At 42.2% G+C, this 24377-nt stretch overlaps 1 long non-coding RNA gene across 1 annotated transcript; it reads right to left on the reverse strand.

Annotated features, from left to right (window-relative positions):
• Positions 1 to 8686: 8686 nt before the first annotated feature.
• Positions 8687 to 9614, reverse strand: LOC139556838 (uncharacterized). The gene is made up of 2 exons (XR_011671300.1): positions 9481 to 9614; positions 8687 to 9211 (listed from the first exon to the last, which is right to left on the reverse strand). It is a non-coding gene; the product is annotated as an uncharacterized lncRNA (long non-coding RNA).
• Positions 9615 to 24377: the final 14763 nt, after the last annotated feature.

The raw sequence follows: 24377 nt of genomic DNA on the forward strand, positions 1-24377 counted from the left end.
TTGATGGAGTACCAAAAACACTGGTCATATTGACACGGTCTACTGCAGCAGAGCCTCAAGAGTGATCCCTGTAGTGTATTTACACGTCAGACACAAACTGGGAAAACAACCTTAAGCCACCACCAGACCAGAGCCCTGGCTTAGTTTTTAAAACTTATTTTTTATTGTTAAATTCCAACATACAGGTACTGCACTGATTGTTGTTGAAAAATAAGACACGTAACCTAAAGCAACAAATACATACATTTTTCCATAACATTTTTTGTGTAAATAAAAACAATAAACCTTAACCAAAACATAAAGTGACAACAACACACACAGAGTGGTTTGGGTTGTGCACATACTTTGAAGGAATCAGTTAATATATACAGTATCAGTCAAAAGTGTGTACACACCTACTCATTCAAGGGTTTCTTTATTTTTACTATTTTCTACATTGTAGAATAATAGTGAAGACATGAGAACTATGAAACAACACATATGGAATCATGTAGTAACCAAAAAAGTGTTAGATTCTTCAAAGTATCCACCCTTTGCCTTTGACAGCTTTGCACACTCTTGGCATTCTCTCAACTAGCTTCATGAGGTAGTCAGTCACCTGGAATGCATTTCAATTAACAGGTGTGCCTTGTTAAAAGTTAATTTGTGGAATTTCTTTCCATCTTAATGCATTTGAGCCAATCAGTTGGGTTGTGACAAGGTAGGGGTGGTATACAGAAGATAGTCCTATTTGGTAAAACACCAAGTCCATATTATGGCAAGAACAGCTCAAATAAGCAAAGAGAAACGTCCATCATTACTTTAAGACATGAAGGTCAATGCGGAACATTTAAAGAACTTTGAAAGTTTCTTCAAGTGCAGTCGTAAAACCATCAAGCGCTATGATGAAACTGACTCTCATGAGGACCGCCACAGGAAAGGAAGACTCAGAGTTACCTCTGCTGCAGAGGATAACTTAATTTAGAGTTAACTGCACCTCAGATTGCAGCACAAATAAATGCTTCACAGAGTTCAAGTAACAGACATATCTCAACATCAACTGTTCAGAGGAGACTAAGTGAATCAGGCCTTCATGATCGAATTGCTGCAAAGAAACCACTACTAAAGGACACAAATAATAAGAAGAGACTTGCTTTGGCAAGAAACATGAGCAATGGACATTAGACTGGTGGAAATCTGTCCTTTGGTCTGATGAGTCCAAATTTGAGATTTTTGGTCTTTGTGAGACGCAGAGTAAGTGAACAAATGATCTCTGCATGTGTGGTTCCCACCGTGAAGCATGGAGGAGGCGGTATGATGGTGTGGGGGTGCTTTGCTGGTGACACTGTCTGTGATTTATTTAGAATTCAAGGCACACCTAACCAGAATGGCTACCACAGCATTCTGCAGCGATTCGCCATCTCATCTGGTTGGGCTTAGTTGAACTATCATTTTTGTTTTTCAACAGGACAATGACCCAAAACACACCTCCAGCCTGTGTAAGGGCTATTTGACCAAGGAGAGTGATGGAGTGCTGCATCAGATGACCTGGCCTCCACAATCACCTGACCCGGTCGGAACTAGAAGCACAAGCATTTCGCTACACTCGCATTAACATCTGCTAACCATGTGTATGTGACCAATAAAATTTGATTTGACCTCAACCCAATGGAGTTGGACCGCAGAGTGAAGGAAAAGCAGTCAACAAGTGCTCAGCATATGTGGGAACTCTTTCAAGACGGTTGGAAAAGCATTCCTCATGAAGCTGGTTGAGAGAATGCCAAGAGTGTGCAAAGCTGTCATCAAATCAAATTGTATTTGTCACATGCGCCGAATACAACAGGTATAGGGTTAAGGGCTTTACAGTGAAATGCTTCCTCACAAGCCCCTAACCAACAATGCAGTTTTAAGAAAAATAAGTGTTAAAATATTTAATAAAATAAACTGAAGTTAAAAAAAATATTATAATAATAAATACAGAAAAATAACAAATAATTAAGGAGCAACAATAAAATAACAGTTGCTAGGCTGTATACAGGGGGTACCGGTACAGAGTCAATGTGCAGGGGCACCGGTTAGTCGAGGTAATTGAGGTAATATGTACATGTAGGTAAAGTGACTATGCATGGATGGATAATAAACAGAGTTGCAGCAGTGTAAAAATGTGGGTGGGGGGGACGTTGCAAATAGTCTTGGTAGCCATTTGATCAGCTGTTCAGGAGTCTTATGGCTTGGGCATAGAATCTGTTAAGAAACCTTTTGGACCTAGACTTGGCGCTCCGGTACCGCTTGCCGTGCTATAGCAGAGATAACAGTCTATGATTAGGGTGGCTGGAGTCTTTGGCAAATGTTATGGCCTTCCTCTGACAGCGCCTGGTATAGAGGTCCTGGATGGCATGAAGCTTTGCCCCAGTGATGTACTGGGCTGTACGCACTACCCTCTGTAGTGCCTTGCAATTGGAGGCCAACCAGTTGCCATACAAGGCGGTGATGCAACCAGTCAGGATGCGCTCGATGGTGCAGTTGTAGAACTTGTTGAGGCAATAGGCATTGTCGTGCCCTTTTCACGACTGTCTTGGTGTGTTTGGACCATGAGAGTTTGTTGGTGATGTGGACACCAAGGAACTTGAAGCGAACACGCCCCCATTCTCATTGACGGGGCCTTAGTGGAGAAGGTTGAGAGCTTCAAGTTCCTTGGTGTCCACATCACCAACAAACTCTCATGGTCCAAACACACCAAGACAGTCGTGAAAAGGGCAATGCCTATTGCCTCAAAAATTTCTACAGCTGCACCATCGAGCGCATCCTGACTGGTTGCATCACCGCCTCCACAATCATCTCCTTTGACTTGATTACATTGAGGGAGAGGTTGTTATCCTGGCACCACACGGCCAGGTCTCTGACCTCCTCTCTATAGGCTTTCTAATTGTTGTTGGTGATCAGGCCTACCACTGTTGTGTCATCTGCAAACTTAATGATGGTATTAGAGTCGTGCTTGGCCATGCAGTCATGGGTGAACATGGAGTACAGGAGGGGACTGAGCACACACCCCTGAGGGGCTGCCGTGTTGAGGATCAGCGTGGCGGATGTGTTGTTACCTACCCTTACCACCTGGGTGCGGCCCATCGGGAAGTCCAGGATCCAGTTGCAGAGGGAGGTGCTTAATCCCAGGGTCCTTAGCTTAGTGATGAGCTTTGAGGGCACTATGGTGTTGAACGCTGAGCTGTTGTCAATCAATAGCATTCTCACATAGGTGTTCCTTTTGTCCAGGTGGGAAAGGACAGTGTGGAGTGCAATAGAGATTGCATCATCTGTGGATCTGTTGGGGCGGTATTCAAATTGGAGTGGGTCTAGGGTCTTGGGATAATGGTGCTGATGTGGGCCATGACCAGCCTTTTAAGCACTTCATGGCTACAGACGTGAGTGCTACGGGTCGGTAGTCATTTAGGTAGGTTACCTTGGTGTTCTTGGGCACATGGACTATGGTGGTCAAACTTTTGACTGGTACTGTACATGTAGGCTACAATCCATAAAATAGAAGGGATCATTGATCAGACACAATCCCTAGTCCCACTGAATCTCCATGTTGACAGCTAGTAATGACTTTCTGTACATAAATTGATCTTGCTTTAATCTTAATCTTAATCTAAATGTATTTTTTTTACCATTATGCATATTCTTCTTATAATTGACATCCACTCCTCATCTGTTGGAGGTTCTTTCTGGAGCCATCTTAATGTTATAGCTTTTTTAGTTGAATGAAAAGTATTTGTAATAAATAATATTTTTTCCTTTCTAACACCATGTCCAACTTAGATCCAAAAATGGCTAACATGGGATTTCTGAGCATTTGAAAACCAAACACCTTATCAATCATTTTGAAAACAGATTTCCCATGAATATGTAGATCGGTAGCCACCTCCTCTCCACACTCTCCAGCAACAACTTGATTGATTTGAACTCATTTTAGCTAAAATTTGAGGAGTACTGAAAAAAACAACTCTGTTTTCCACTGAAATAACCTCCATTAATTTGCATTGGGAACTTTATGAAGTTCAGAGAATATATCTAACCAGGTCTCTTCACTTATATCTTGATGAAGTTTACCTTCCCACCTCTGTCTAAGAATAAATGTGTTATCGTGTTTAATGGCTGATAAAGCCCTGAATAGGTTAGTTGTTGGTTTCTCAGCGTATTGATTCCCCTGAACTCTGGCTAAATATTGTTCTATAGCCAGGGGGGGTGCCTTGTACTGCCTCTGGTGCACAAGATGATAAGGCAGTCTTGCCTAATACTGTGAATGTCCTGGGGACTTTAAGTAGCAACCACCTAGCAGACCGGGTATGGTAACTGCTGGTGGTGAAGGAGACCAGACTACAAAGGTAAAGACGGAGTTTACCCAAAATGGCTTTGTAGATGAAGACATACAAATGTAGCTTTCTGCGCATATAAAGTGAGGTCCAACCCACCATTTGGTACAAGGTGCAATGGTGGGTGAGTGACTTGGCATTTGTAATAAAGCGCAAGGATGCATGATAAACAGAGTCCAATCTCTGTAAGACATAGGAAGCTGCATGCATATACAACAAGTCACCATAATAAATTACAGAGAGAAAAGTGGCCTGAACAAGCTTCTTTCTAGCCATAAGCGGGAAGCAAGCCTTCAGAAAATAAAAACCCAACTTCAATTTAAGCTTCCTCACAAGATTATCCATATGAACAACTTGTCATCCAACCATATACCTAGGTATTTGTAGGATGACACTTTTTCAATGGATAATCTACCAGATGTGACAATGCTCACCTTCTCTGGCTGAGTGGGAGCTCTGGTAAAGGTCATGTATTTAGTTTTTTGTACATTCTAGAACAGTTTGAGAACATAAACAGAAGCCGGCGGTAACTGAAAAGCAGTCTGGAGCTCTTCAACAGCCTGAACCAGAGAAGGAGCACATTAATATATGACTGGATCATCTGCATATAGATAGAACTTTGCTGGTTCCATCCCATTTCCCAAATCATTAATACAATTTGAGAACAACACAGGAGTTAAAATTGAACCGTTGGGCACACCTCTATTAATCTCAAGAAAGCTAGACTTGTGATAGTCAGTGTAGTGTATACACATTGTGTTCTGTCAGAAAGATAGTTCCTAAACCAATCTACTGCCCCTTCACTGAGACCAATGTTACTGAGTCTAGCTAGCAACAATTCATGGTCAACTGAATCAAATGCCTTTGATAAATAAACAAACAGAGCAGCACAATGTTGCTATTTATCAAGTGCATTTATGATATAATTTGCCACTGCTACAGCTGCAGTTATGGTGCTGTGCCTCGATCTAAAGCCAGACTTAACCCCGCTCAGTATGATATTTTGAATTAAGAGGTTTTTTAACTGTGAGTTCACTAGGGATTCATTGACTTTGGCCAGGATAGGGAGTTCAGAGATAGGACGATAGTTATTAGCATCAGAGGGATCTCCACCTTATAACAGTGAGAGGACATAAGCTGATTTCCAAATTCTGGGTAAGTAGACTCAAGTTGAAAATGTGAGCCACAGGTTCAGTAATAACACCAGCTGCTATCTTTAAGAGGTAGGGCTCCAGGTTGTCTGGACCTGCAGACTTTTTAGTGTCTATTGCCTCAGTGCTTTGTAGTCCTCAGCATAAGAAACAGGCTCAACGTTAAAATGGTTCACATGAGGGCCTATATCACAGTTTACTATAAAAGAGCTTACATTAGAGGCCTGGCCCCCACCATTATCAAAAACTGAACCAGCAGATATGAAGTGCTTGTTAAAAACCCCTACAATATCAGCTTTATCCTTCACTTCATTAGAATTCATCATTAAATGGTCAGGAAGGCCTGAGGATACATTAGAACCTGACACTGATTTGATTATCTTCCAGAACTGGGTAGGGTTGTTTAGGTTCTCTGTGACTACATTGAGATAGAAATCTGATATGGACATCCTGATCAATCCTGTAAATTTGTTCTTAGCGCTCTGAAGAAGGTCCAGTCAACAGGAGCATTTGTATGTCTAGCTTGAGCCCAAGATACATTTCTCTTTCGAATTAATTCTGTCAAGTTATCTGAAAACTAGGGATTGTCCCTTCCACTGATTCTACATTTCTTCACATGGGCATGCTTATCACAAATGGACACAAATTTCATACAAAAATAGTCGGGAATCAAACTTACTCTGTCAATATTATGGTACAGATCATGTAAGAACACTTGCTCATCAAACTGTCTAAAATCTATTTTAAAAATATAACGGTGTTTGGCTTTGGTCATTTTTGTATTTCTAACACAAGCAATTGCACAGTGATCACTGACATCATTACAGAATATATTTATATTATATTATATTTAAGTCATTTAGCTGACGCTCTTATCCAGAGCGACTTACAAATTGGAAAGTTCATACATATTCATCCTGGTCCCCCCGTGGGGAATGAACCCACAACCCTGGCGTTGCAAGCGCCATGCTCTACCAACTGAGCCACACGGGACCACGCGCCAACAATAGGATTGGGTGGGGCTAAACAAATTGTCCATGCGTCTGGAGAAAGCAGGGTTAAATACAAATGTATGGGCTGTGTGTGTGTGTGTGTGTGTGCGCGCGCAACTCAACACTTCCAGCACCTGAACAAAAAAAAATACTGTTTAAAAAAGAAAAATCTGAATTGATGTCCTTTATTCCTACAGAACGTTCAATGGCTAAACAATTTATTAGCACAAGGGTGGCCCTAAACAAGAGATGAGCAGTCTTCATTCAGTTTGGTTCCTTTAAGTTACCGGTTGGCATGTTTTGCGTCGCCGTGTGTGGGCATGCGTGGGCAGTCGATGTGTATTTGTGAGGTGTATTCGTTAGAAGAACGCCCAATAGTGTTGATTTGTTAGGTGCTCTGGGATTCGGTCTTGTAGGCACATTAATTAATTGTGCGAGATTCAGAGAGTCACACAGTTCTTTAAAAGAGTCCGATACAGATGTAAGCATCTCCCAGTTCAAATCTCCTAAAGTAATTCATTCAGAGTAATTTAGTTTGTGCAGGACATCAGAAAGAGAGTTAAGTGCATCTGAGGGCGGTCTGTAGCAGCCGAGGGCGGTTCACTTTAACCGTAAGCAATTCAAAATGTTTGGCTTTGGTAATCGAGAGAATTTCAGAGGTGTTAAACTTGAATTTCACATAAATTGCAACCCCTCTTACTCATCTGATCCGTTCTAAAAACCGTGTACCCATCAATAGAAATCAAGTTATTTGACACATTTCTTTAGCCAAGTTTCTGATAAAACCATTATGTCTTCATTTGTCGTATTGACCCATATTTTAATCATGTCTATTTTTGGAAATAGACTTCTGACATTCACATGCAAGAGGCCAAAACCTGCTCTGTTTTTAAAATCATAGGGAGTCGGTAGAGATTGCATGGTATCTACCCACCCCGGGTTTGGTCGTACATGACCAGAGATCAACAATAAAAGCATTACAATATATCTCAGTTGGCCAATGCGTGAGGACTTGGCGGAGCCAGCACCATTGTCAATGAAACGAGCAATGAAACGAGCGAGAGTCGTTGACACAGAAAAAAATTCAAGAGTTTGAGATTTTGGAAGTATGCTGTCAAATGTACTGTAGGTCCACTTGCGTTTCAGAGTGGTGTAAATGCAACTGCAGAAAGACCAAGTTCCTGGTGGTATTGACATGATGGTCTCGTCGGAGTGATTGCAAATTGTAGGGCATAAAGTTAAAATAACGTATTCACCGATTGATCATCCAGCCTGTTTAATCCAGGATGGCATTGAGCAAGGACGCCACTAGAGAATCATGGATAAGGGGGCTAAGCCTCTTTTAGGTGGGTTTGGGCATACTCCCCCCAGGTTTTTTAAAAGTTTTTTTTTAAAGCCCCCACAACGTCTTTTCATCATGTATTTTTTGAGTAACAACGGGTGCAAAATCTATCAAAATAAGGTTATTTTTGGTGAAGGTTGGCTAAAAGTATACCTGTCTCATAGTTTGTGGTAAGTCACTGATCTAATATGACTTTCTTAAATTCTATCCAAATAAAGAAATTAAAGTCCACCCTGTCCCCATCCATCCAACACCAACAACAAAAGGCACAAAAATGGCTGTACTATGTAGCCAAAATTCTTTTTGGATTTTATTTTGAGAGAGAGAGAAATGAGAAGACATGCTGGTCATATTATACCATTAGAGTTTCACCCTTTTGTTAATTGTTGCTAAAAAATTAACCCAATAATTCAGACACATGGAACAGTATAATCCACAATGGGGCAAAACTAAATTCAACTAATGAGCTAAATAAAAAAAGTAAAAACAGAAAAATAATTAGGAATAAATATAACAAATATTACAGCCTATATTACAGAACTGCTCCTCCTGCTTCTCTCTTGATGCTTATTTTGTGTGTGGACACATCAACGCGTACCTCCTATTTTTGTTTAAACTGATCAAATCTTAATTTTTCACTGGATTGTCTTTCGGCAGAGCTGCTGGCACTGCCTCTCTTGAAGAATGTACATATATCCATCTAACGTTAGTCGTTAGCTAGCCTACAGTCGTGGCCAAAAGTTTTGAGAATGACACAAATATTCATTTCCACAAAGTTTGCTGCTTCAGTGTCTTTAGATATTTTTGTCAGATGTTACTATGGAATATTGAAGTATAATTACAAGCATTTCATAAGTGTCAAAGGCTTTTATTGACAATTACATGAAGCTGATGCAAAGAGTCAATATTTGCACTGTTGACCCTTCTTTTTCAAGACCTCTGCAATCCGCCCTGGCATGCTGTCAATTAACTTCTGGGCCACATCCTGACTGATGGCAGCCCATTCTTGCATAATCAACGTTTGGAGTTTGTCAGAATTTGTGGGTTTCTGTTTGTCCACCCACCTCTTGAGGATTGACCACAAGTTCTCAATGGGATTAAGGTCTGGGGAGTTTCCTGGCCATGGACCCAAAATATTGATGTTTTGTTCCCCGAGCCACTTAGTTATCACTTTTGCCTTATGGCAAGGTGCTCCATCATGCTGGAAAAGGCATTGTTCGTCACCAAACTGTTCCTGGATGGTTGGGAGAAGTTGCTCTCGGAGGATGTGTTGGTACCATTCTTTATTCATGGCTGTGTTCTTAGGCAAAATTGTGAGTGAGCCCACTCCTTTGGCTGAGAAGCAACCCCACACATGAATGGTCTCAGGATGCTTTACTGTTGGCATAACATATGTTGCGTGTTACGTCATCTGTCTCATTTATAGCCTGGCACAGATAGCAAAGCTACATTAAATACAATGTTAATTAGACATCATCGCCACATAACTTATGTCAAATTTAAAAGACGTTACCGTTAGCTAGCTCGCAACGTCTGTTACACTGTAATTTACAGGCAACCTCACATAAAAATGTATTGGTTAACAAAGCTTTGATTATGACCAAAGTCTATAGTAGTGAATACTCTCTCTCTCTGTTCTAACTTACCACAAATTCACATCGTAGCCTATCTGAATGAATCCGTCCTGTCAGATCCTTTTCCTGTCTGTTTACTGTTAGCTAGCAGTCTCAAGCCACAGCAGTAGCTAACGTCAACCAAAATGTTAGCTACAAGTAGGCCTAATGGTCACTAGCGCGTGCAGCAGCCTCTGCAGCAGCAACCTCCCCCAGGTCCTAGTGTCCGCCTGGGAAGGAGTTTAAGATGAGATGGAACGGTTGAGAGCAGAAGGTTGAGGGAAGAAATCACAGAGAATATATATTGACTGATATATTGATTTATTTAGGGGGGGGCTAAGCGACGTCCCTGCTAACTGCTCTGCCCACAACCGTAAGGCTCTCCAGAGGGTAGTGAGGTCTGCACAACGCATCACCGGGAGCAAACTACCTGCCCTCCAGGACACCTACACCACCCGATGTCACAGGAAGGCTTAAAATATCATCAAGAACAACAACCACCCACTCACTGCCTGTTCACCCTGCTATCAGGTCAGTACAGGTGCATCAAAGCTGGGACCGAGAGACTGAAAAACAGCTTCTATCTCAAGGCCATCAGACTGTTAAACAGTCATTACTAACATTGAGTGGCTGCTGCCAACATACTGACTCAAATCTCTAGCCACTTTAATAATAAAAAATTGGATGTAATAAATGTATCACTAGTACTTTAAACAATGCCACTTTATATAATGTTTACATACCCTACATTACTCATCTCATATGTATATACTGTACTCTATACCATCTACTGCATCTTGCCTATGCCGTTCAGCCATCACTCATCCATATATTTATATGTACATATTCTTATTCATTCCTTTGTTGTTGTGAAATTGTTAGATTACTTGTTAGATATTACTGCATGGTCGGAACTAGAAGCACAAGCATTTCACTACACTTGCATTAACATATGCTAACCATCTGTATGTGACCAATACATTTTATTTTATGTAAATAGATTTTTGGCATTGAGTAAGAGCAAGCACAGTAACAGACACATAATGCTGATTTTTAGAGGTCTTTCAGCACAGGTGTGCAACGATCAGTAGATGTTGTATAGAACGACTTAGATTTTCCCACGGCCCACAGTGCATCAGCATTCCAATCTGGCAACCGTTTCTCCGCTCCTAGCATTCAGTACTCAAAAATTATTGAAATTTTTCTCTCTAAACAAGTGGATTATTTATCTTAAGGCTACTTGTATATTTACATTGGATTATATCTACAACTTTTCAAGAATTTCAAAAAATTTGAATAACTTTCGTTTAGTTGAAATATCTCCAAAAGTTGTAATGACACAGAGGACATGTTTTTAGCAGTGGCAGCCAGGGAAAGTGTTGGGAAAATAATTTGGTGAGATCTTGTGGTCTTAATGTGAATTACGGGGGTCCTCAGTGAATGTTAATACAGATAGAGGGACCGATGACATTCTGACTTTTATATTTCCAGACATCTTGAACCTACAGCTTTAGACATCCATACTGTCATGGCCCTAAATTGCGATCCAAACCAGTAATGTCTCAGATTAGGTAGTCCCCACCCTCCCTGTTGTTTTGACATTTGTAGTACTTTATATCTGACCCTGGGATGTCTTCCATGCCAGATAAATCTGGAGATAAGTTTGTCTAATAGCACAAACAGATTTTTATGGTGACATTGGAAGTGTTTGAAAGGGCAACAGTAATCTAGGTAATACGTTCATTCGTATTGATTATACCCTTCCCGATAGGGTGAGTAGCAACACAGACCAGCCGTCCAGATCTCTTTTGATTCTATTTATCAGCTTGGTGTAGTTGGCTTTGTATAAGTTATCCAGATCCGCAGGTATAGTATTTCCTAGATATGTGATACCTTCATTCGGCCACTTAAAAGAGAGCAATGTTTTTATATAGGGGGTGATATGTGTATTTAAAAATTGTTTGAGCTTTGGGACAAAATTCACAGGGTCAGACATGTGTACCACAACATTATCAGTGTACAGTTATATTTTATGCGTATCAGACCCAACCTTTATCCTTTTGATATCAGTATTGTTCCTTATTGTTTAAGCTAAGGGTTCAATGCGTATGACAAACAGTAGTGGCAATAGAGGGCAACCTTGTCTACATCCTCATTCCAGTTGGAAGGACTGAGAGAAGCTGCCATTTACACAGACTTTGCTTTGTGTGGCAGAGTATAATGCCGGATTTCATTTAATGAAATTCAGACCAAATCCACATTTTCCAATGTTCTGAAGAGAAAAGGCCATGACACTCGTTTGAATGCCTTTTCAGCATCCAGTGCCAATGCCACGCATGGCGCTGGTTGGGGAATGGAGTGGGACATAATGTAAAGGAATTTACGTATGATGTCAGGTAGGTGACGACCAATAAATAAAACCTGTTTGATCTGGATGTATTATTGTTGTTATCACTGCCTCCAACTGTTTAGCCAATATGGAGGTCAGGAGTTTACAGTCTGTATTTAGAAGTGCAATTGACCTGTATGAGGCACATTTTGTGGGATCTTTATAGTCTTTGTAGAGGACAGATATAATCGCCTTCTTCCAGAATAGTGGGAGCTCCTCCTTCTGGACAACATGAGAATAGGCCCATTCCAACAGTGGGCTAATGAGGTCAGTAAAAGTTTTATTAAACTCATTTGAGTAGCCAAGCCATCTGATCCAGGACTCTTATTATTCCTCAATCTCTTCCCTTGTTATGGGAGAATCAATGGTTTTTGAGGCAGCTTGATCTATTTTGGGTAAATTAATGGAATCCAAAAAGGGATCCATTCTGTTGACATCCCCACATGTCTGTGTTAGAGTACAATGTCTTATAGAATTTAGCAACGGTTTTAGATATTTAGATAGTTCGTCTAAATTATTGCTTTACATTTTCTGTGCAATTGTCAACCCAGACTGTTTCCTGAGTTGAGATGCCAGAAGTCGACTGGCTCTACGCCCATTCTCATAGTATCTTTGTTTTAAAAATCGTAGGTTTCTTTCTACCTTCTCTGTCAGCAATCCATCTAGTGCTCTCTTCGCCTCCTTTAGCTATGTTAGATTTTCAGCTGTCGCCCTCTGTTTATGTTGATGTTCTATCCCTGGGTTATAACATCTGTCATGTTCTCCTGCTGCTAGCCATTCATCAATAAACTAATCTAGGGGAGCGTGGGGTATCTTGAGCCATTTTTTACATTCACAAAGATATCTACATCTATTGCAGGAGGTTGTGTATCCCTGGAAATAATCAGAATTCATGTAAACATAACAGCTTTGAAAACATAACTTGTCAAATAAAAAGTGGTCGCTTGGCGCAACTTACCCCGGGTATGGGATAAGTTGAGCATAGGGACAAGCTAAGTTGAGCCGCCTTGGGGTAAGTGGGTGATGGTGTCCTGTGACAGTGGATGATGGTGCTGGTAGGTCAAAGTTGAATTCATGGAATGGGGGTGTGGTATATTATATATCTTAAATGTATGCCTACATTCAGATTTAGATCTCTGTTCAATATCACATACCCTTCCATTTCTGACCAGTTGTCTGGGACAGTTATGTTATTTCCATGTGCCATTTTGTAGGCAAGTTCTCTGCATTTGAGGCTACCAAGCCCATGAAACTGGTCCGTGAGATTCTTTATATTGTTTAGCAAGCTCAGACTCTATGTCATCAGATTAAGAGTGGGTGTGCCTCTGCTACTATCATAGCCTCAATTTTGCGCAGGTACTGCACATGTACGTTTTCTTTGAGTTCATATGCATGACACATTGCAAAGACACTATGCATATTATCTATAAAACTGACAAAATATAATCATAATTTTTGGGGGTATGGTGGCCATTGGTTTAATGTACCCCATGGCCATTGGCTCCTAGAAACAACTCAAATGTTAATTGGGCACAGATGTCAATTCACCGTCCATCCCACGTTGGGTCAACGAAATGATGTGGAAACAACGTTGATTCAACCAATGTGTGCCCAGTGGGAAGGGGTTGCTCTACTAACCCTTTGTGCTCTACTTACCCCACTCCTCTAAAGGCCCCACTCTCCTCTAAAGTCCCCACTCTCCTCTAAAAGTCCCCACTCTCCTCTAAAAGTCCCCACTCTCCTCTAAAGGCCCCACTCTCCTCTAAAAGGCCCCACTCTCCTCTAAAAGGCCCCACTCTCCTCTAAAAGGCCCCACTCTCCTCTAAAAGGCCCCACTCTCCTCTAAAAGGCCCCACTCTCCTCTAAAAGGCCCCACTCTCCTCTAAAGGCCCTACTCTCCTCTAAAGGAGGAGACTTCAACTCTTCTCATTTCTAATTCCTGGACAAGAAAATACTCCTACCCTTTTCACCTGTCTAAGAAAGGCAATGCTACCCTTTAGTTATGCTAAATGCTTAGAACATTACTTTTGTTTGGGGAACTGATAATATTTTTCCCTTTCACTTTAATGTCAGGAAGCTACTTGCTGGGCAAAGTGACACAACGTCTCTCCTCTATTCCCCATGAGCGCCGCTGTGTAGAAGTGACTTCCTGTCAGTTGACTCATGCTGCCAATATGGGAAAAAACTGACTTTGGAGTTTGCAGCTGGCTATGAGGTCCAGATTCAGGATGCACACAGAGTGATGTAAAATATGCTTCCTTTGGACCTATACCAAAGTTATATCGACATCCAGAAGTGAACCAAATCTTTCCGTATGGTCTGGCCTGTTTCATCTGTCATGAGATACTATAGCCACACACATCCCCAAGCCAACCTGGAGGGTGGTGTTACAGCAGCACACATGCTGGAATTTATACTCCAAGAATAAAGGTGTAAAAGAGTTAGACATTCTCTGACAGCTGTTGCCTCACAACCTCACCAGTCTCACTGTCACCCTCTGTAACTAACTGCCCTCTACCTCCCCCTCACTCTCTGTAACTGCCCTCTACCTCACCCTCACTCTCTTTAACTGAACTCTACCTCCCCTCACTCTCTGTAACTGCCCTCTACCTCACCCTCACTCTCTTTAACTGAACTCTACCTCACCCTCACTCTCTGTAACTGCCTGCCTTCTACCTCACCCTCACTCTCTTTAACTGCCCTCTACCCTACCCTCACTCTCTGTAATTTCCCTCTACCTCACCCTCACTCTCTGAAACTGCCCTCTACCTCACCCTCACTCTCTGAAACGGCCCTCTACCTCACCCTCACTCTCACTCTCTGAAACTGCCCTCTACCCCCCCCCTCACTCTCTGTAACTGCCCTCTACCGCACCCTCACTCTCTTTAACTGAACTCTACCTCACCCTCACTCTCTGTAACTGCCTGCCCTCTACCTCACCCTCACTCTCTTTAACTGCCCTCTACCTCACCCTCACTCTCTGTAATTTCCCTCTACCTCACCCTCATTCTCTGTAACTGCCCTCTACCTCACCCTCACTCTCTGTAACTGCCCTCTACCTCACCCTCACTCTCTGAAACTGCCCTCTACCCCACCCTCACTCTCTGAAACTGCCCTCTACCTCACCCTCACTCTCTGTAACTGTCCTCTACCTCACCCTCACTCTCTGAAACTGCACTCTACCTCACCCTCACTCTCTGTAACTGCCTGCCCTCTACCTCACTCTCACTCTCTTTAACTGCCCTCTACCACACCCTCACTCTCTGTAATTTCCCTCTACCTCACCCTCATTCTCTGTAACTGCCCTCTACCTCACCCTCACTCTCTGAAACTGCACTCTACCTCACCCTCACTCTCACTCTCTGAAACTGCCACCCTTAAGCCTTATTATCACCATGCAGTCCCAGCCCCTCCATCTGAGATCCCAGCCTGTGTGTGTGGCATTATTACATTAACCATCAGTCAGAGTGACTGGAGAATGTTGGTCCAGCACACATACAGGACCTCTGGAACAATCGTGGCAGAGGTCCATGGCTCAGACTGCACTGTATCATCTGTTTACTCTTTCCTGCCTCTCTGTCTGTGCATTGTGTAGCCTTTCCAATGGCCGGAAGAACTCGGCTCGAGCTGATAGCATCAGAGGTGATGACGGAGGAGAGCGCAGGATAGGGCTGTGGAAGAGCTTTATATGTGGGGGAAATAACCTATCGGGCATGATCACAATCATTATATAATGATAAAAACTTATGTGAGAATTAACACTAGTGTCGATACTCACACAGCAATACAAAACCTGTCTCCCCCTCTGGTTATACCCCAGCCTATTGTAAGTAATGGTCAGAGAGCTGGAGATAAGTGAGTGGAGGGGTGCCACACCACATAGCTCCAGTCCACCAATCTGCAAACTTTGCTTCAGGGCCTGGAAAGAATGTGCTCCCTCTGTAAGCGATGCCAGTGCTATGCCATCATTAGGGTTTCATTGAGCTCATTCCCTCTAAAATTGTACTATTAATTAAAGTTGCCAATGGCTATTTCCTTCCTCTCTGGTCTTCACATGCTGGGGGGTTATATAGATGCAGGATCTTAATTTGAGCTAGTTTGCTACAGGATTTTTTTTTGTAAGGGTTGATACATTGTTCGTTAGGGCAAATCAAGACTGACATTTTAAAGTGGAAATTACAAACTTTAGAATCCTTTTTAAACCTCAAACACTACAAGTTTGCATTTCCTGCTGTGCCAGCCTGGTCTCATAGACGACTTAACATACTAAATGTAAATCTGGGACATTCAAAATAGTATGATATGTTACATTTGGTATGGTTACATAAGACAGATGGTTACTTAGGGTGGCTGGTCAGGGTGGATGGGTGGGCACATAACGTGTATGTCTAGCAACCCAAAGGTTGCAAGTTTGATCCTCATCACAGACAACTTTAGCTAATTAGCAACATTTCATCTACTTACTACTTTTTAGCTACTTTGCAACTACTTAGCATGTTAGCTAACCCTTCCCCTAACACTAACCTTAAACCCTTTAGCTAACCCTTTCCCTAACCCTAACCTTTTAACCTAATTCCTAAACTTAACCTTAACCCTAACCTCTAGCCTAGCTAACCTTTGCCAGCTAGCTAACGTTAGCCACTTAGCTGGAATTCGTAACATATCATAGGTTTTGCGAATTCGTAAGATATTGTATGTTTTGCAAATCGTAACATATTGTACGCTTTGCAAATTGTAATTCGTAACATATAATACAAAATGGGTGATGGCTATCCAAACTAACTACAGCACCTGAAAAAACAGTAAAGCAGAGAGAAAACATGCTTTATGTTTTTGTCTGTGTGTGTGCACGTGTCTCTCTCTCTCTCTGTGTGTGTGTTAATGTTGGACACCATTCCATTTGTATGACAGCTGCTATTTCCTCTATGCCAAAAGGGAGTGAGCCAAAAGGCATAGACATACCATTCCATAAGTACCTCAACCATACTCAAAAGAGAAAAATGTTCTGACTGGGCCCGAAATTTCACAATACAGTCCACTTTCAGTGATAGTCTGACTCAGAGTGCCATAAGTACATTATCTTGGGGACCAGTTTAATAGCACACACTTAACTTCAACTGAGGAGAACCCATTTTCCATAGCACACAAACTCTATTGAACAATAGGATTAAACTGTACGTGTGTGTGTAATAGGATTAAACTGTACGCACGCACACACACACACACACACACACACACTTATGTTTCACCACTCTTTCAGTTCATCTAAGTAATTTTTTCCCCAATCAAGGACCTTACAATTATAATCTGTGCATCTGAGATGACTGCAATTCCATCCATAGCTCTTCTGTGACAGTTATCGGCTGCTATATGGGTACGACTGGGCTAAAACCAGATGATTTCAAATTTTTAGCCCAGGGGTAAGGAACGATGATGCCAAAGCAAGCAAAAAGAAGGGAACTAAACAAAGGCAAAAAGATGACCGCATTGCCAAGCTATGCCCTTGGGAGCAAGAAAAACAGCTGTGTCGGCTAAAAAATGGTTGGCAAACATTCCCTGTTCCCTGTTCTACAGAGAACTTGGTCAACTTTTACTTCCAACTGCTCTAACAATGGGCTGCAGTCGCCATGCAGTCTGTGTCTGGAACATACACAATTTAGAAAAACAGCTTGAACAGCAAATTTACTGTAGTTTTTTTATGTAATGTTTAATCATACACGTTGTTACTACTCAGTTCTTGTTTCTATCAAGTAAGTGGCTGCTGCTGCAATACAAGCATCCAGGCCATTAACAAGCAGTTGGCCCTGTTCCCAGCTCTCCCTAAGAGAGGCGGATGTTTGAATGTCTATAGGCTTACATAGTTTCTTTACAATAATCAGGGGACCACGTCATCTGAATACCTTATATCTTACACAAGACAAGTGACTTTATCACATATGTCTGGACAAAGTGGGAATGTGGCAATGGTCTATACTTTGGCTAGTCTTGGAAATCCCAGACCCAGGGCAACATCACTGGAACACGCTGGAGCATTTTTAATGTGGGAGGCAATCCGTCTGCCTAGGCTGAGTGTTTGGTCTAAAGTCATTCTGTGATTATGCATTTGATGCAAATAAGGACAATTTCACCTCTAATTGTCTGTGTATTAGATTTGGTTAAAATCAATCTGAAACTTTCTCTTTGGTGTGAAATTGCTTTAACACAGTGTCATTCCTGTGATTGGACACAGTGGAGTCAAGAACAGTGTTCCCCTGAGGGTCAAAGGTCTGAGATCAATTGTAGCGGATAATGTTAACTTAATCGGGGTCGTGGGGATGGTGGATACAGCACTGATGCTGATGAATGGCTGGGGAAATCATCTTATGTAATTGCATTATAATGATAATGAATCATGACCTCATGACCTCATGACCTCAATCTTCATAATCATATCCAGCATTCAGGCATGAAATGGAAAGAACCCACAGTGAATTTGAGATGTACATGAAAAGCACTTTACATATCAAATGTATTATTACTGTATTTTCATTGTATGACTGAGAGTGACCTCCCACTCATTCAGCTTGTCTCTCTTCTTCTGTAGTTGTATATTGTTGAGGGGTGTGAATCCAGATGAGAAACATACTCAAAACCAAAGAAGAAGTAGACTAATTCACATTTGAACAAACTTGCGGTCTCTCGAGTCAGTCACACTCATCAGATTAAGCAAAACCTTGAACTAGAACTGGTGAGAGAGACACATGACTCATTGTGTAATAGGTTCTGTATCTCTGGGATGCACCCCTGCCTTCAGAAAGGACTGCTGTGATGTATGGAGGAGTTATCCCACTTTACTATCTACCTGTTTTCTTTGGCCAGTCTCCATTGTGGTGAGTTCATCTTGAATAGCACATTCTTAGGAAGCCAGCTAATGAGAGGATATGAGAGGATGTTTCTCTCTCTGTCTCTCTCTCTGTGAGTGAGTGTGTGTGTGTGTGTTCCTTTTCCTTGTGCGTGCGTGTGCTAGCATGTGTGTGAAATAAAGACTTTCATGGGAAAGCTACCTCAGCTGGACTCCCTGGATGCAACGCAACAGCTTCTGAGTCCATCTGTCTGTCCATCGGCTCTGTTCAGGATGCTGTGGCTTGCTGCATCTCCTGTTGTGATGATTGCGGCTGGACAGCACTGTGCTTTCCCTACTGCTTTACACTACCCTGTCTGTTGCTCTTTTCTACCTTTGCCTCTTGTTGCCACTTCCATTTGATAAAGCCATGACTGTTACTTGATGCTGTCTGTCCTCTTTTGAATCTGGCCAGCTGTATTCTGTCACTTTATCCCACAGCATTCCATACCCTGTGCTGCTGTTTCTCCCACTTCATATTGCTGCTGACCCTGCTCTGACACTTGAGAGCCTGAGTGAGGAGGAGGTATAGGTTTACATTTAATCAAACAGTGGTCGGAATCAGAGGAGGCATATGTGATTGTGAAGCTGAGAAAGGGTGGATGAACACTCTTATTCCATCAGCTGAAAAAGTCCCTGTTTATGGCTAATGTCAACGTTTGTAATGGCAGACCAGTTCACCTCACAAGTTAATTGAAACCATATACTGTTGCTAATGACTTTCTTTCTATTTCTGTCTTGCACGTTGGAAAGAAGTAATGCGACTCGTTCCCAGCAGGGTACCAACTGGACTGCTGTTTATGGAGGTTTCAGTAGAAGGCACATTTATTAATCCATGTTTTTAACTTTATCATGACCTCATTTCCTGTTACACAGTAGCACAAGAGAGACTACCTGTGAAAAAAAAGCTTTGCCCTGTATGTCTCCTCCACTGGTAAGAGTTTCCACACACTGTGCTTGGCTTGGCTTTTTTCTCTGTTGGTGTCATGGAAATGTATATCTCGATGCAGGCCTTATGGCGTAGGAGGGTGGGTTCTTTCCACTAGTGGAATGATCTGGGAAGTGTAGAAGAGGTTTGGAATTGATGAGATAATATAGACCAATGTTTCCCAACTCCAGGCCTCCGGGACCCCCAACAGTACACATTTATATTTTAACCCTGGACAAACACACCTAATTCAACTTTTCAGCTAATCGTCAATCCCTGGATGAGTTTAATCAGGTGAGTTTGTCAGCGGCGACAACACTTGGACCAACACGCTTGGACCTTCTTTTTTTATATTTTCAGTGGTATTGTTAATAAACATGCCCCCATAAAGAAAATGATAATTAAAAACAGGTTCAGCCCCTGGTTCGATCGTGATCTTGCAGAGTTACTCCACCTCAAGAATTGCATTTGGCGAAAGGCTCACGCATACTCAAGCTGACTGGCTATCATTCAGGCAAATGAGAATTAAGCGCACTCAGGCTATCTGGAAGGCCAAAGTTAGCTACTTTAAGGAGAAGTTCTCTCTCTGTGGGTCTAACCCCAAGAAGTTCTGGAAAATGGTTAAAAAACCTGGAGAATAAACCCTTCTCCTCACAGCTGCCCATGTCCCTCAATTTTGATGATGTGGTTGTAACAGACAAGAAGCACATGGCTGAACTCTTAACTCTAAATCACCACTTCATTAAGTCAGGATTCCTATTTGACTCAGCCATGCCTCCTTGCTCGTCCAACATTTCCTCATCTCCCACCCCTTCCAATGTGCCTATCCCTGATGCTTCTCCCTCTTTCCCCCCTGCCCCTCTACAAAGTTTCTCCCTGAAGGGAGTCACTGTGTCCGAGGTGCTAAAGGAGCTCCTGAAACTTGACCCCCAAAAAACATCTGGGTCAGATGGTTTAGACCCTTTCTTCTTTAAGGTTGCTGCCCCTATCATCGCCAAGCCTATCTCCAAACTTTTTAACCTGCATTCCTCTCTGGGGAAGTTCCCATTGCTTGGAAGGCAGCCACGGTTCGTCCTTTGTTTAAAGGGGGAGATCAAGCTGATCCTAACTGTTATATTTTGCCCTGTTTATCAAAAGTGTTGGAAAAACTTAAACATCTGACTGGCTTTCTTGATGTCTATAGTATTCTCTCGGGTATGCAATCTGGTTTCCACTCAGGTTATGGATGTGTCACTGCAACCTTAAAGGTCCTCAATGATGTCACCATTGCCCTTGATTCTAAGCAATATTGCGCTGCTATTTTTATTGACTTGGCCAAAGCTTTTGATACGGTAGACCCTTCCATTCTTGTGGGCCAGCTAAGGAGTATTGGTGTCTCTGAGGGGTCTTTGGGCTGGTTTACTAACTACCTCTCTCAAAGAGTGCAGTGTATAAAGTCAGAAAATATGCTGTCTCAGCCACTGCCTGTCTCCAAGGGAGTACCCCAAGGCTCGATCCTAGGGACCACGCACTTCTCAATTTACATCAACAACCCCTGCCCGGATTTTGTGTTAAATGCTCTACAACAAAGCTTTCTTAGTGTCTAACAAGTTTTCTCTACCCTTAATCTTGTTCTGAACACCTCCAAACAAAGGTCATGTGGTTTGGTAAGAAGAATGACCCTCTTCTCACAGGTGTTATTACTACCTCTGAGGGTTTAGAGCTTGAGGTACTGTAGTCACCTCATACAAGTACTTGGGAGTATGGCTAGACGGTACACTGTCCTTCTCTCAGCACATATTAAAGCTGAAGGCTAAAGTTAAATCTAGGCTTGTTTTCCTCTATCGTAATCACTCCTCTTTCACCCCAGCTGACAAACTAACCCTGATTCAGATGACCATCCTACCCATGCTAGGTTACGGAGACATAATTTATAGATCGGCAGGTAAGGGTGCTCTCGAGCGGCTAGATGTTCTTTACCATTCGGCCATCAGATTTGCCACTGCACTCTATACTCCTCTGTAAACTGGTTATCTCTGTATACCCATCGCAAGACCCACTGGTTGATGCTTATTTATGAAACCCTCTTAGGCCTCACTACCCCTTATCTGAGATATCTACTGCAGCCCTCATCTTCCACATACTACACCCATTCTGCCAGTCACATTCTGTTAAAGTTGCCCAAAGCACACACATCCCTGGGTCTCTCCTCTTTTCAGTTCGCTGCAGCTAGCGACTGGAACGAGCTGCAACAAACACTCAGCAACAAACACTCAACAAACACTCATAAAACACAGTTTTATCTCAATTTCTTCATTCAAAGACTCAATCATGAACACTCTTACTGACAGTTGTGGCTGCTTTGTGTGATATATTGTTGTCTCTACCTTCTTGCCCTTTGTACCATGTTTTGTGCTGCTACCATGTAGTGTTGCTACTATGTTGTTGTTATGTTGTGTTGCTACCATGCTGTGTTGTCATGTGTTGCTGCCTTGCTATGTTGTTGCCTTAGGTATCTCTGTATGTACAGTCGTGGCCAAAAGTTTTGAGAATGACACAAAAATAAATTTTCACAAAGTCTGCTGCCTCAGTTTGTATGATGGTAATTTGCATATACTCCAGAATGTTATGAAGAGTGATCAGATGAATTACAATTAATTGCAAAGTCCCTCTTTGCCATGCAAATGAACTGAATTTGCCTCAAAACATTTCCACTGCATTTCAGCCCTGCCACAAAAGGACCAGCTGACATCATGTCAGTGATTATCTTGTTAACACAGGTGTGAGTGTTGACGAGGACAAGGCTGGAGATCACTCTGTCATGCTGATTGAGTTCGAATAACAGACTGGAAGCTTCAAAAGGAGGGTGGTGCTTGGAATCATTGTTTTTCCTCTGTCAATCATGGTTACCTGCAAGGAAACACGTGCCGTCATCATTGCTTTGCACAAAAAGGGCTTCACAGGCAAGGATATTGCTGCCAGTAAGATTGCACCTAAATCAACCATTTATCGGATAATCAAGAGCTTCAAGGAGAGCTGTTCAATTGTTGTGAAGAAGGCTTCAGGGCGCCCAAGAAAGTCCAGCAAGCGCCAGGACCGTCTCCTAAAGTTGATTCAGCTGTGGGATCAGGGCACCACCAGTACAGAGCTTGCTCAGGAATGGCAGCAGGCTGGTGTGAGTGCATCTGCACGCACAGTGAGGCGAAGAGTTTTGGAGGATGGCCTGGTGTCAAGAAGGGCAGCAAAGAAGCCACTTCTCTCCAGGAAAAACAACAGGGACAGATTGATATTCTGCTAAATAGATTGGACTGCTGAGGACTGGGGTAAAGTCATTTTCTCTGATGAATCCCCATTCCAATTGTTTGGGGCATCCTGAAAAAAGCTTGTCTGGAGAAGACAAGGTGAGCACTTCCATCAGTCCTGTGTCATGCCAACAGTAAAGCATCCTGAGACCATTCATGTGTGGGGTTGCTTCTCAGGCAAGGGAGTGGGTTCACTCACAATTTTGCCTAAGAACACAGCCATGAATAAAGAATGGTACCAACACATCCTCCGAGAGCAACTTCTCCCAACCATCCAGGAACAGTTTGGTGACGAACAATGCCTTTTCCAGCATGATGGAGCACCTTGCCATAAGGCAAAAGTGATAACTAAGTGGCTCGGGGAACAAAACATCGATATTTTGGGTCCATGGCCAGGAAACTCCCCAGACCTTAATCCCATTGAGAACTTGTGGTCAATCCTCAAGAGGCAGGTGGACAAACAAAACCCCACAAATTCTGACAAACTCCAAGCATTGATTGTGCAAGAATGGGCTGCCATCAGTCAGGATGTGGCCCAGAAGTTAATTGACAGCATGCCAGGGCGGATTGCAGAGGTCTTGAAAAAGAAGGGTCAACACTGCAAATATTGACTCTGCATCAACTTCATGTAATTGTCAATAAAAGCCTTTGACACTTATGAAATGCTTGTAATTATACTTCAGTATTCCATAGTAACATCTGACAAAAATATCTAAAGACACTGAAGCAGCAAACTTTGTGAAAATTAATATTTGTGTCATTCTCAAAACATTTGGCCACGACTGTAGTGTTGTGTTGTCTCTCTTGTTGTGATGTGTGTTTTATCCTATATTTATATTGTATTTATTCATTTATTTATTTTATTTTTAATCCCAGGCCCCCGTCCCTGCAGGAGGCCTTTTGCCTTTTGGTAGGCCGTCATTGAAAATAAGAATTTATTCTTAACTGACTTGCCTAGTTAAATAAAGGTTCAATAATTTTTTTTTTTTTTTTTTGCTGTTTGGGATTGGAGTTGGGAAACACTGATATACACTGAGTATACAAAACATTTCCATGATATAACTTTCACCTAGATTCAGCCAGTCAGTCTATGATCCCTTATTGATGTCACTTGTTAAATCCACTTCAATCAGTGTAGATGAAGGCGAGGAGACAGGTTAAAGAAGGATTTTTAAGCCTTGAGACAATTGAGACATGGATTGTATATGTGTACCATTCAGAGTGTGAATGCGCAAGATTAAAGATTTAAGTGCCTTTTGAACAGGGTATGGTAGTAGGTGTCAGGCCCACCGGTTTCTGTCATGAACTGCAACTCTGTTGGGTTTTTCACACTCAGCATTTACCAGTGTGTATAAAGAATGGTCCAACACCCAAAGGACATCCAGCCAACTTGACACAACTGTGGGAAGCATTGGAGTCAACATGGGCCAGCATCCCTGTGGAACGCTTTCA

The sequence above is a fragment of the Salvelinus alpinus genome, chromosome 28 (assembly GCF_045679555.1).
Source record: "Salvelinus alpinus chromosome 28, SLU_Salpinus.1, whole genome shotgun sequence".
Taxonomy (NCBI): domain Eukaryota; kingdom Metazoa; phylum Chordata; class Actinopteri; order Salmoniformes; family Salmonidae; genus Salvelinus; species Salvelinus alpinus.